Raw genomic sequence first — 13,886 nt, forward strand, 5'->3', positions numbered from 1 at the left:
ATGAATTTTGTGACAACTTGAAGGAGTTTAGAAGTGGATCTTTCCCCACTCTAGCTTCTGGTGAGAACCCAGTCCCGGCTGGTACATGGATTATTGCCTTGTGAGACCATGAACAGGGGACTCAGCTAAGCTGTGCTCAGACTCCTGATCCACAGAAAGTGTGAGATAATAAATATGTGTTGTTTTAAGCCACTAAGTTTATGGTAGTCTGTTTTACAGCATAGTAAAATAATATATCTTTTCATGAATTTTAAATTTGGTCAGTCATGTCTGTTGTTGTTTCTAAAGAGTCTCTGCTTGTTGTCCTTCCCTCTGTTTTAAAGTAATATTCTGGGGTGCCTGGTTGGCTCAATTGGTAGAGCATATGACTCTTGATTTTGGGGTCATGAGTTTGAGCCCCACATTTGGTGTAGAGCCTACTTAAAAAAATAATGTTTTGTTTCATGGATGTAATTTTTTTTCTTGTCAGTTTTCCCACTTCCTATTCTCTTTACTGTCTCTAACTCTGGCTCTCTTACGGGTGTGTGTGTGTGTGTATTAATTTCTGGCTTTCCTAAGATATTGATGATTCTTAGTGGTATGTTACATTTAAGAGCTCCAAATAAGTCAGTTGGGAAGATCTATGTGCAGGAAGGTTATTAAGCTGGTATCCTTCTCTGCAAGCTAATCTGGTGGTGAGGCAACCTTTTAATTGGGGAAGTTCCCAAATGTCAATATTTAATTATCTTTTTTCTGGGGCCATTATGTTTCCTGAGAGAAGAATCCACTATACATTTTTTTTGCGGGGGTAAGCTACTAGTCTTTTATGAGGGTGAAAGAAAAAGGCTGGGTGAACTCTTTGTTCAGAATGAAGACTTTCATTTATTAGCTCTACCTCATTTCTTTTTTTTTTAATGTTTATTTATTTTTGAGAGAGAGAGAGAGAGAGAGTGCATGTGAGTAGTGAGGGGGAGAAGAGAGGGAGAGAGAGAATCCAAAGCAGGCTTTGCACTGTCAGTGCAAAGCCCAACGTCGGCTCGAACTCACAAACCGTGAGATCATGACCTGAGCCAAAGTCTGACACTCAACCGACTGAGCCACCCAGACGCCCCTCCATGCCTCACTTCTGTCTTTAGTTGGCCTGATGGTCTTGAAATTCAAGGATTTCTGGTTTGAAAGAATAGACCTTTTTCAGTGTTCAAGTTAGGGCAGATGAGGTTATGGTTGCCTGGTGTGACCTGGTGTTCTACTTGTCTATTGTTGCATGAAAAACTAAGTGGCTTAATTTCTTCTTATTATTACTACCTTTTATGGTTCTGTGAGTTGACTGAACTCAGCTAAGTGGTTCTTACGTGGGTAGAGGTTTCTCATGCTGTTACAGTCAGATAGCACCTGTGAGTGAGAATGACTCACTCACATGGCTGCCAGTAGATGCTGGTTATAGCTGAAAGCTTAGTTTCAAATAGTCTCTTAAGCTTAAGTGTCTTAAGCTTCTGAGAGCATAGAGGTTGGGTTTCAAGAGCAAGTGTTCCAAGATAAAGAAAGTCAAATCTCCCAGTTTCTTAAGGCTGGGCCTGAAAACCTATACAGTGCCACTCCTACCATATTCAATTGGTCAAAGCAGATTCAAGGAGGGGGGGATCCCTACCTCCCGATGAGAGAAGTGTCAGCTAACTTGCGGCCATCTTAACCAACCACAAAGGACTTCACAGGCTGGGAGAAAAGACATAAGGGTTCAGGCTGTTTTGTACATAAACTTTGACTCCGTTTCCCTCAGTTCAGCTCTGCAGCGCACTGTGACACCCGTCTTCTGCCTTGGTCCTCTGAGGATTTTGTAACTCAGTTTGAAGCTTCTATTATGCTGTCATGTCCACTCTTCCTTGTTTGCTTTCCATCTCCTAAAAAACTTACCAAAATCACTCAATTGCTATTGTCTTTTTTTCTTGTTCTTTGTCCTTGTATGTTCATACCTTTTAAATTCTTTACTTTCCTTTTAGTGGAGCTCCACAAGAAAGAAACAGTAAACTCCTGTGGATATATTTATATCCAACAAAAATTTACACCCATTGTTACCTGATAAGAACTTCATTTCACAGAGTGCTTTAAAATGAAAAAAAAAGTGCACTTTTGCATACATCATTTTACCTGATCCTCATTAATTTTCAAAGAAAGGCAGGGCAGATTTCAAATGATTTCTATTTTACAGGTGAGGAAGTGGAAATTAGAGACAAAATGATTTGCACAATGTTGCATGAGTAATTTTCTTTCTTTTAAATTTTCTAGAGAAATGTCCTGGAATTAAGTCTAAAGGTGACAAGGATAAGTCAAAAAAATAAAACTTGTACTTCTTTTTAATTTTTTTAACGTTTTTTTTTAATTTTTGAGAGACAGAGAAAGACAGAGCATGAATGGGGAAGGGGCAGAGAGAGAGGGAGACACAGAATCTGAAGCAGGATCCAGGCTCCTAGTTATAAGCACAGAGCCCAACGTGGGGCTCAAACTCACAAACTGTGAGATCATGACCTGAGCCGAAGTCAGACGCTCAACCGACTGAGCCACACAGGCACCCCATAAACTTGTACTTCTTTTTGAGGGAGAGGATGCAGTGTGTGGAGCTCAGAAAAACTAGAATTTGTATAGCATTGGAGCAGCCAATTCCCAATCTGGGATTTAAAAAGAAAAAAAATATATATACATATATACATACATATATATACATACATATACATATATGTATGTGTGTGTATGTATACACACACACACACACACACACACACACACATATATATATATATATATATATATATATATATATATATATATATATATATATATAAATGGACAGTTGTGGTCGGGTGGGTCAGGAACCTATTTAGTAACAAACTAGGAACACTTGATGATCTAGCTCAGCTTCCTACTTCAGGCCACACTCCTCATTCTGTTCACTTGATCCACATGCTGGGATGTGAGAGTTTCCCCCCCCCCCCCCATTCCTTTGCAGGAGCCCATTTTGGCCACTTTTAGGGTAGTGACCGAGTTTCAAAGAGGAAGACCCTATAATGTCTCCCAGGCATACTACAAAGGAAATGTAAGTCATCAGATAGTAGGATCTGGATCTGTGCCAGGATAACTCGACTCTTCTTGTAGAAGGTGCCATGGGATGGAAGAAGTGGGTCCCCTCAGTTTTATGTCTTGTCTGAAAGATGATAACCATGCTAATAAATTTAGTGCCACATTCTTTACAGTGTGCTCATCCGACCCCTAGAATAAGGCAATAAACCATAATAGGGTCCATGATGCTTTCAATTATTAGACATTCATTTCTGCTCTACATTTTTCCTTTTCTGCCAAAGTTTGGCTTTATTGATGTGCTTTCTGGAGGCATGGGAGAGGGTATGGTTAGAAAAAAAAGGTCTACTTTTCAGAAATCTGAGAAAAATTATATGTCTATCAAAGTAAAACCTAGGCTCCCTAATGGGGGAAGACATAACATTTTTGTCATTGTATCCACAATAAATACATAGATCTATCATATGAACAAAGCCTGTTTGGAGGCACTCCTGAGTCTTTTCAAAGCCATAGGCTATTTTATGTTACCAACACCCTAATTAAGAGCATTAACTTTTTCTTTTAGTGGTTAGTAGTTAGGAAATGTATAACCCCATCTCTCAGGCTTTTTTGAGAGCAGGAAGGCATCCAAAAAAGCCTCTGGGATGTTGTACTGAGCCCCAGAGGGGCTGTGTTTGCAAAGAAAAAACAAGAAAAAGAATAAAAGTTGGTATTAAAGAAGATAATATATTTAGTTTTCTTATCATGATATTAAACACTGAAAATTGACCTTTCCAGGTGTTCAAAGCAAGGCTGGAAGGGTTAGTTTCTTCCCTGTTTGTCTCTCCCTGTGTATTTTATAAAATATTTCAATTCTTCACTTCCTTTCCAGACATGCTATCAGAACAGGAAGGCCACACTCAAACCACAATTTCACCTCCCATGCTCACCCAGGATTCAGAGAAAACTGGGCACTACTTGAAAAACAGAATTAAGGCCAGAAATTCCACTACTAGGTATTTACCCAAAGAAAACAAAAACACTAATTCAAAAAGATATGTGTACCCCTGTGCTTATTGTAGTCTTATTTACAATAGCCAAAATGTGAAAGCCTTCCAAGCATATGCTGATTCATGAATGGATAAAGATGTTGTTTATACCTACAACTGAATACTTCTCAGCCAAAAAAATCTTGCCATTTGCAACAATATGGATGGGTCAACAGGGTATTACACTAAGTGAAATGAGAAAGACAATATCATATGATTTCACTTATATGTGTAATCTAAGAAACAAAACAAATGAAAAAAAACAAAGAAACAGAAACAGACTCATAAATACAGAAAGCTGGTGGTTGTCAGAGGCGAGGGGGTAAGGGGATGGGAGAAATAGGTGAAGGGGATTAAGAGGAACAAACTTCTGGTTATAAAACAAATAAATCACGAAGATGAAAAGCACAGCATAGGGAATATAGTCAATAATATTGTAATAATGCTGTATGGTGACAGATAGTGACTACACTTATCATGGTGAGCACTGCATAATGTATAGAATTGTCGAATCACTGTATGTTTTACATCTGAAACTCATATAACGTTGTATGTCAACTATGCTATGAAAAAAAAAGGAAGAGCCATTCATATTGATAAAATGTTTAATTCCAACTCCCTTCAGAAACTGAAGACCCTCAAATATCCTTCTACCCTGAGACCCTGTCATGTAACAAAACTAAAATTATCCTATTCATTCTTACCTCTCACCAAAGATTCTTTATATTTTGAAAGAGACTCTTTCATCCCCAAGAAAATGGCGTACCAAGTGAAAAACAAAGTAAAGCATGGAAGAGAATAATTTCTCTTGAAGAAGATTATCAGGTTTGAGTCATACCAAATCTCTTGGTGATTTTCTTTTTCTAACTTTTGGATGACAGAGAAACTTTCCCCAGAAAAACTGGGGTAGGTGAGAATAGGTAAGGAGAAGGGAAGGCTTAGGTGATAAGTAAAGACAGAAAATTATGGTTTGCTTTGTAAGTTTCTAGAAGGCCCTTAATGCAGGGAGAAAACTGAAATCAGTAAAAGGAAATTGTGGTGGAAAGGAAATAGTAAGTGGGGCCGAGCAGTATCAAGCAGTTTCTGGGGATCCTTTATTGTCCATTAGATTGGAAACCTTCTCCATTATATTGGAAAGTGAGTGAACCACGTTAGTAATTGAAGAATGTTGCTGGGAGCTTTATGGGATATCCCCAGTACAGAATTCATACTACCATTGTTTTTGTTCCTCTGTAGATTTTTGGGGGTGAGGAACTGGTGAGGAAAGAGAGAGTTGTGTTGAGGCACTGGGTAACAGGAAGATGTTCTTAAATGTGGTGCTTACTTCTTTGTTTCCCTCTGAAACACTCAGAAAACAAAACATAACAAAACAAAACGTACCCTGCCTTTGTGCTATTTGCTCACGAGGACAAACAAAATCAGAGCTATGCACTAACTAAAGAGTTCCTGGTTTAGGGATCTTAATGATGGCCTTTAAATTGCTTTAATTCCCTCATTTATGCTACAGGGGAGATCTTACTCATGTAATTTAGAACTGGATCATGTATAGAATTTGTACAGACATGAAGTAAATTGCTAGACAAAGAGCACAATTGACTCCTCTTTCAAAGCTGTGATTATGAAAAATTTATGGTAGGATTGGGGCGTTTGGGTGGCTCAGTCAGTTGGGCGTCTGACTTTGGTTCAGGTCATGATCTCACAGTTGGTGAGTTCCAGCCCCATGTCGGGCTCTGTGCTGACAGCTCAGAGTCTGGAACCTGCTTCAAGTTCTGTGTCTCCGCCTCTCTCTGCCCCTCCCCTGCTCATGCTCTGTCTCTCTCTCACAGAAATACATACAAAAAAACAAAACAAAACAAAACCAAAATCCAAAAAATTTACGGTAAGACACATCTATGCTTTTATAACCAAAATAGAGTAAAGCATGAGTTTACATGAGTTTTCAACTAAATATACAGTTTTCAACTATGATTTGGGCAAAACAGATTCAAATAATCTAACGTGGCTATACACCCTCAGTTGTGAAGTGAGGTTTGCAAATCAGAAAATTCTAGCTTTGGGGGAGGGAGTAGAAAAGGGTGGTGACAAATTGGCCATGGCTTTGAGCTCTTGAAGCCTCACACATGACCATAGAGGCACAGGGCAGAACTCATGAGTACATGCTTATATACTCGCATGGAACTTGTTTTATTCCAAGGGTATCAGGAGGTCTGACTGATTCACCTACTATGCTTCACTGGGAGCTAAAAAAGCCATATTCTCTAGACCCCAAAATTGAGAGTGGATGAATCTTGTGATTGGTAGGTAACGTGATCTGCCTTTTGTAGCAAGCCAGAAGCCAGATGTCCCCTCCCCTTTGATCTGAATAACACTTTAGGCTGCAGACAATAAGATTGGTTTTAAATTTATTGTCTCTTTGATTTCTGCATCCTAATGCTTTTTAAATTCTTTACACAAGACAGGACTATATATAGGCAAGTGGGGTAGTTCAATGGAGGCCAAAAAAATGCCAGTAGCTTTTGAGAAGTGCTGGGCAGAGTCTCGTGCATATTTTTTCTCAAGGAAACAAAGACGACTTGGGGGCAGGAACTTTTCCTTTTCCAGTTGCTTTACTCCAAAATGAAGTTTCTTACTCCTGGTCCCAGCCAGATTTGTGGAAAAGTTTCTTTCAGAACACCCTTATTAGGAAAGCATTAAAGCAGAAAAATCCAGTTTAAGTGCAGGGAGCCTAAATCAGAATGTCTTCCTTCTCTACACCCAGTATAGTCTTCAGCCCGGTTAACATTTTCTTCCTGTCCTGGTGACGCAGCCTGCGTGAGGCAGTCAGCTGGGACCAACTGCTTGCTTTCCTCAGTCCTACTGATGGTGGAGATGCTATGTCTGAATCCAACCTCACCCTGTGAGAAGAGTTGAATCGCATTTGGGAATGTCCTTCAATTAACATGAAGTGAACAATATTGATTGGACACTCAATAGAATGGGTACAAACATTTGGCCCAGTTCCTGCCCTTCAGCGGATCAAATCATGGACGATTGCCCCAAGAAGTCAGACTGTTCTGGGAAGAATGCTAGAAGGATGCCAGAAAAAGGGGTTCAAGTCTCAATGTGTTTTCATTGCAGCCATCGGACCTTGAGTGAGTCATGGCTTCTCTTCATCTCCATTTTCTCTTCTGGAATATTAGATGAACTCATATTGACTTAGCATTTTATTACATTGGAAAGGCTTTTCATAGACAGACTCTTATTTGAGCCCAATAATCGCGGTGGGAAGTAGCCAGACAGCACTGCACACATTTTAGGATGAGAAAGTTGAGCTAAGGGACGAAGGCATTCAGTGGGAGAAAAAGGTGAGATCGGGACTCAGATCTCCGGACACCTTCTCCAGTGCTCTGTCTACCTAATAAGCCTCACCCCGCCTCTCTGCTGGTGAGTGGTGAGGACCACAGAGAGTTTTGTCTGTAAGGGGGCTTCACAAATGGATGCAGTGACTGATGAGCAAAATTCTGATCCTTCTCCCTTATAAATTTCTCCCAGAGGAGAGGACATGTTATGAAAAGTACTCAGTGAGGTGAGGAATAAGAAACCAGCAAAAACTGTTTTTACTTCTGCATTCCATAGTGCCGCTCACCTTTGCAGGGGGAGCAGTCCCAGAGGCTCCCCTTTGTGCACACACATCTATCAGATTTTCCAGACCGTTTTCAATCTGTTCCTCGGATATCAGGTATAGGCTATAAAGCACTTCTTTCTACTTTATGGTTATGAAATATGAATGATGGCCCAGCTGAAGCTTTTAAGTCTGATGGGAATGGATCCCAAGAGAGGCTCTTAGAAAGCTAAAGGATAGTCAGGAGACGCTGTGTAGTTGGGAGCAAAAGCAGACGCTCACCACACCAAAGAGTCAGGTCTCCCTAATATGGTTCCTCAGCAGTCATGGTGCACTGTACTAGAAGTTTTGAAGAAATATGAAGAAAATATAAGACTCAGCCCATAGACCCATTGCATTACAAATTGGTAGCAAGGGCACTTAAATGAAATATTTGTGAAATCAGCAACCACTGAATTCTATCCAAATAGGTATGCATAGAGATAGACTTGTGAGCTCTCACAGAGAGGTCATGTCATTGGTGTCACTCACATTTTAAACAGAGGTCTCTTAAAGTTGCCCTTTCAGATTCAGGCCCACCTGCCTCTTCTCTACACTTTAATTCTTTCCCAAAAAACTTAGGATTCATCCTATCTGAATGGAGACTTCCAATGTGTTGAACGAATGCCAAAGAGGTTCTAACTACATGATCAAAATGACTTTGGATGGCCTGAGAAAGAACTGTATAGGGACTGAGGGATTTTATCCTAAAGTACCAGAACCTCAATTTATGCTCAATTCCTGAGAATGAACACCAGTTATCAGTCCAGACATGCAGGCTCTCCCTCTGGCTCCCAGAGGAAATTGGGTGCTCTCGACTATGAGGTCTGGTCTGTGGGCGGCACAGTGCTGTGGGCAGGGAAGGGGTCCCCCTCTTGGGTTTGGCATGAAGGAGAGATCACTGCTAGGAACTGAGGCTTATATTTGAGTATGGATTTTCCAAACCTAGAATTCAAATGCACATGAGATTATACAGAAGCCTGGAAATTCCAAGGCCATCCCTTGGCCTAGCCCAAACCAAAACCAAGGAAGGTAACCAGGTGACACCATTTAAATTTAAATCATCTGCTGGAATGCCTGGGTGGCTCAGTGGGTTAAGCATCTGACTTCAGCTCAGGTCATGAACTCGCAGTTTGTGGGTTCAAACCCCACGTCCAGCTCTGTGCTGACAGCTCAGAGCCTGGAGCCTGCTTCAGGTTCTGTGTCTCCCTCTCTCTCTCTCTTCCTCCCCAATTTCACTCTGTCTCTCTCTCTCAAAAATAAATAAAGATTAAAAAAATAGTTTTAAAAATCTAAATTATCTGCTGTACATAGCATGGGGACATTTAAACATGGAATTTAAAGTGTAAGGAAATGGGACACCTGGGTGGCTCAGTCGGTTGGGCTTCCAACTTTGGCTCAGGTCATGAACTCGAGGTTCATGAGTTTGAGCTCAGGCTCTCTGCTGTCAGTGTGGAGTCATATGGCTCCTCTGTCTTGCTCTCTCTCTGCCTCTCCCCCACTTGTACTCTCTCAAAAATAAATTTTAAAAAAGTGTAAGGAATAATCCTATCTTAATAATTTATAGCAACTTGTTCTTTCTAAAGCTACTATTTGATATTATTTGATTCTTATAACTTTGTGAGACACACAGGTGAATGCACATTTGGCAGATTGAATAATCAAGATTCTAAAATCCAGTGACTTGCTTTAAGTCATAGAGCAGAATTGTGATTAGAATCCAGTCTCCCAATGCCTAATTTAGTGCTTTAAAATTTTTTTAATTTAGGAGGAGCCAAGATGGCGGAACAGCATGGAAGTGGGTTTTTTGTCTCAAGTCCATGAAATACAGCCAGACCAACACTATGCCATCCTGCACACCTAGAAAACTGATTGGAGGATTAACACAACAATCTGTACAACCTAAACCATAGAATTCAGCGGCGCAGAGAGGTGAACTTGGGGAGAGAGAAGCCGCAGAGGGCAGAGAGCCGCTTTTGCCTACAGAAAGAGGACAGAGGTGGGGGCGGGGGAGAATACCTGAAAAGCACCCCCCCTCCCAAAAGCAGCTGGAGAGAGAGTGGAAAATTGGAAACAGCCACAGGGACTAAACTAAAAAGGGAGAAAGGGGAAAGGAGAATGGAGACGGTTTAAATTCCATTAAAACTGTAAACAAGGGGAGCACAGAGCCTGCAACTCCACAGCTCCATATCTGGTGGTGCTCTGGTGGGAAGGACGAATCCCCAGGAACAGAGTGGGGTCCGGGAGGTTCTCGGGCCACACGGGGAAAAGCAGTTCCACTGCTGGAAGAACATTTGGTAGAGACTGTTGAAGCCACCTGGTCCCAGCAGACCCCGGAAAACGGCCACATTCGCTGGTGCTGGAACAAGGTCGTTAAGGGTGAAGCCTGGTGCCAGATGCGTGTTGTGATTTTCCATAATCCCTGAAAAGCTGCTGCTACACCATCTCATGAGCTTTTTCCGGGGCGGGCTGGCACTTGGCTGCAGTCTCGGGGCACCGGCAGCAGCAGGGTCCAGCAAGCATTCCTGGGTGCAGCCAACATTTGGACATTGCTCGGTGAGACCCTCCCACAGAGGGGCAGAACAGGTCAAAGCCGCGGTTCTTCACAAGTAAGGGGCCGGGGAAAACAGCCGCGTCTGAGACAAAACGTGGGAGAGAGGTACTGCCTGGGGCTTGGTCACGGATAGTGAAGAAGCGGTAAGTGGACGAGAGCTGAAGACAGAAGATGGGTGCACGGTTGCTGATCGGGGAGAACAGAGTTTTGATACTAGAGACTGGGTAGCTGGATGACGCCATTTTCACCACTCCCGCGCATGCGCATACACACCTATGAGTGACGCTACAATCCACCCCAGTAGGATAGCAGCGCCATCTAGTGGAAAACGGAGCTGTTACACTGAGCCCCGCCCAACTGGGCCAACCTCGCTCTTCAAAAACACAGGTTTCACCGCCTACTCAGTTTATCGACTATAAAGTGCTACATAGACTGACTTCTAGGGGAAAATGAAGTAATTTCAGTCCTACTTCAATCTGTTAGCAGGTCCATCTATTCAATTTTCTTTCTTTTCTTTTTTGTTTTACACTTCTTTTTCTTGAATACAGAAAGAGAAAAAAATCGTTTTTATTTTCAATATTTTTAAGTTTTTAACTATATTTTTTTGCTTTTATGTAAGTATTTTCCAAATTCTATCTTACTTCCACCATTTTATTTTAGACTACTACAGTGTATTCACTTTTTCAAATTTTCAAACGATTTCCTTTTTTCCCTCTTTTTTCTCTTTTTCGTTCCTTTTCTTATTCTTGAATAAAGAGAAAAATTTTTATTTTTAATTTTTATTAAAAATATTTTTCTTTAATTTTTTCTACTATATTCTTTACTTTTGTGTAAATTTTTTTCAAATTCTATTTTACTCCCATCATCTCATTTTAGTCTACTTCAGTGTATTCATTTTTTTCAAATTCTCAAATGATTTCTTTTTTTCCCCCCTTTTTTTTCTCTAATCTGTCAAACCACTTTCAACATCCAGACCAAACACACACCTAGGATCTAGCATCATTTATTCGATTTTGTGTGTGTGCTTTTAATTTTTTAATTTTAATATTTTTAAATTTTAATTTTTCTACCTCATTAATTCCTTTTCTCCCTTCAAAATGACAAAATGAAGGAATTCACCCCAAAAGAAAGAGCACGAAGAAACGACAGCCAGGGATTTAACCAACACAGATACAAGCAAGATGTCTGAACCAGAATTTAGAATCGCGATAATAAGAGTGCTAGCTGGAGTAGAAAATAGATTAGAATCTCTTTCTGCAGAGATAAAAGAAGTAAAAAATAGAATGAAATGAAAAATGCTATAACTGAGCTGCAATCATGGATGGATGCCATGGCGGCAAGGATGGATGGGGCAGAACAGAGAGAATCAGCAATATAGAGGACAAACTTACAGAGACTAATGAAGCAGAAAAAAACAGGGAGATGAAGGCAAAAGAGCATGATTTAAGAATTAGAGAAATCAGTGACTCATTAAAAAGGAACAACATCAGAATCACAGGGGTCCCAGAAGAGGAAGAGAGAGAAATAGGGGTAGAAGGGTTATGTGAGCATATCATAGCAGAAAACATACCTAACCTGGGGAAAGACACAGACATCAAAATCTAGGAAGCACAGAGGACCCACATTAGATTCAACAAACACCGACCATCAACAAGGCATATCAGAGTCAAATTCACAAAATACTCAGGCACAGAGAGAATCATGAAAGCAGCAAGGGGAAAAAAGTCCCTAACCTACAAGGGAAGACAGATCAGGTTTGCAGCAGACCTATCCACAGAAACTTGGCAGGCCAGAAAGCAGCGGCAGAATATAGTCAATGTGCTAAATCAGAAAAATATGCAGCCACGAATTCTTTATCCAGCAAGGCTGTCATTGAAAATAGAAGGAGATAAAAAGTTACCAAACAAAAATTAAAGGAGTTTGTGACCATTAAACCAGCCCCGCAAGAAATTTTAAAGGGGACTCTCTGAGGGGAGAAAAGATGAAAAAAAAAAAAATATATATATATAAATAGTTTTTTTAATGCTTATTCATTTTTGAGAGAGAGACAGACAGACAGACAGCATGAGCAAGGGAGGGGGAGAGAGGGAGGGAGATACAGAATCCGAAGCAGGCTCCAGGCTCTGAGCTGTCAGCACAGAGCCTCAGGCAGGGCCTGAACTCATGAACTGCGAGATCACGACCTGAGACTTCAGTCAACTGACTGAGCCTCCCAGGCCCCCCGGTGTTCATTTACTTTTAAGATAATGACTGAATTAATGATGTGAGTTTCAGTCTACCATTCTACTATAATGACCCTTTAATTTTAATATCTTTTTTTCTGGATGCTTTTAAGATTTTATTTCTTTATGTCTTCCTTAAATTTGATTATGATGTGTCTAGGAGGGGATTGCTTTTCATTTATACTGTGGCAGTTCCTTACCGTTTCCTGAATCTGTTGGTTCATGTCTTTCTTTAGTTTTGGAAAATTCTGTCATTAACTGTGCTAATACTGCTTTCTGACCTCTGTTCTCATGAGGTCACCTACTTTTCTTACCTTCTCTTCAGTGTTTCATCTTTCTGAGTTTCATTTTGGATCTTTTCTTCTGATTTGTCTTCTAGTTTACCTATTCTCTGTGAAATTATTTCTAATGTGTGATTACACCCATCCACTGCATTCTTAACTGGGATTATTGTATTTTTCCATTCTAGAATTTTTCTTTCTCTCCAATCTGCTCTGTAACTTTTTTGTGATTTTTATTTCTTTGCCCAAATTTCCAATCTTTTATTTTTACTCCTTGCACATACTTAAGCTGAGAGTTCTAATATCTGGAGCCTATTTGCTTTTATTGAGCATTGCCACTACTGATTCTCACTCATGATTGTTGTCTTCTCATATGTTTGTTTGTTCTTGATTGTGTGACATTTTATATAATTTTTTTAATGTTTATTTACTTTAGAGAGAGAGAGAGCGAGAGAGAGAGAGAGAGAGAGAGAGAGCGCGCGCGCGCGCGCGCATGAGTGGGGGAGGGGCAGAGAGAGAGAGGGAGACACAGAATCCGAAGCAGGCTCCAGGCTCTGAGCTGTCAGCACAGAGCCCGACAGGGGGCTCGAACTCACAGACCTCGAGATCATGACCTGAGCCAAAGTTGGACGCTCAACCGACTGAGCCACCCAGGTGCCCCATGACATTTTATTTAAAAAAACTGATTTGTTTCTACAGATCTAGGATGGTACTATATTCCTCCAGAAAGAATTTATGTGTGTGTTTACATTTCCAGGAAGAATTTTTGTTGTTTTTCCAGGTTCCTGAAAGCATTAGCAATCTGATATCACCTTATCTTGGCCCAATTGACATTTCAAGCTGGATAATTTTTTACTGTGGGGATGATCCATGCCTTACAGGATGTTTGGTAGTATCTTACTCTTTCTACTAGCTATCAAGAGTACCTCTTCCTAGTTATGATAATAAAAAAGTCTTCAGATATTGTCAAATTCACCCTGGTACTTGAGAACCCACATCTTAACCTCAAAACAAGGGGATGTTAATCAGGTTTAAATATAGTGGGCCCTGACCTTTACTTCTGTCCCCCTAGGACACCAAGGCTGCCCAAAGCATAGCCTCGCCTTTCAGTCA

The sequence above is a fragment of the Acinonyx jubatus genome, chromosome B3, assembly GCF_027475565.1.
Source record: "Acinonyx jubatus isolate Ajub_Pintada_27869175 chromosome B3, VMU_Ajub_asm_v1.0, whole genome shotgun sequence".
NCBI lineage: Eukaryota > Metazoa > Chordata > Mammalia > Carnivora > Felidae > Acinonyx > Acinonyx jubatus.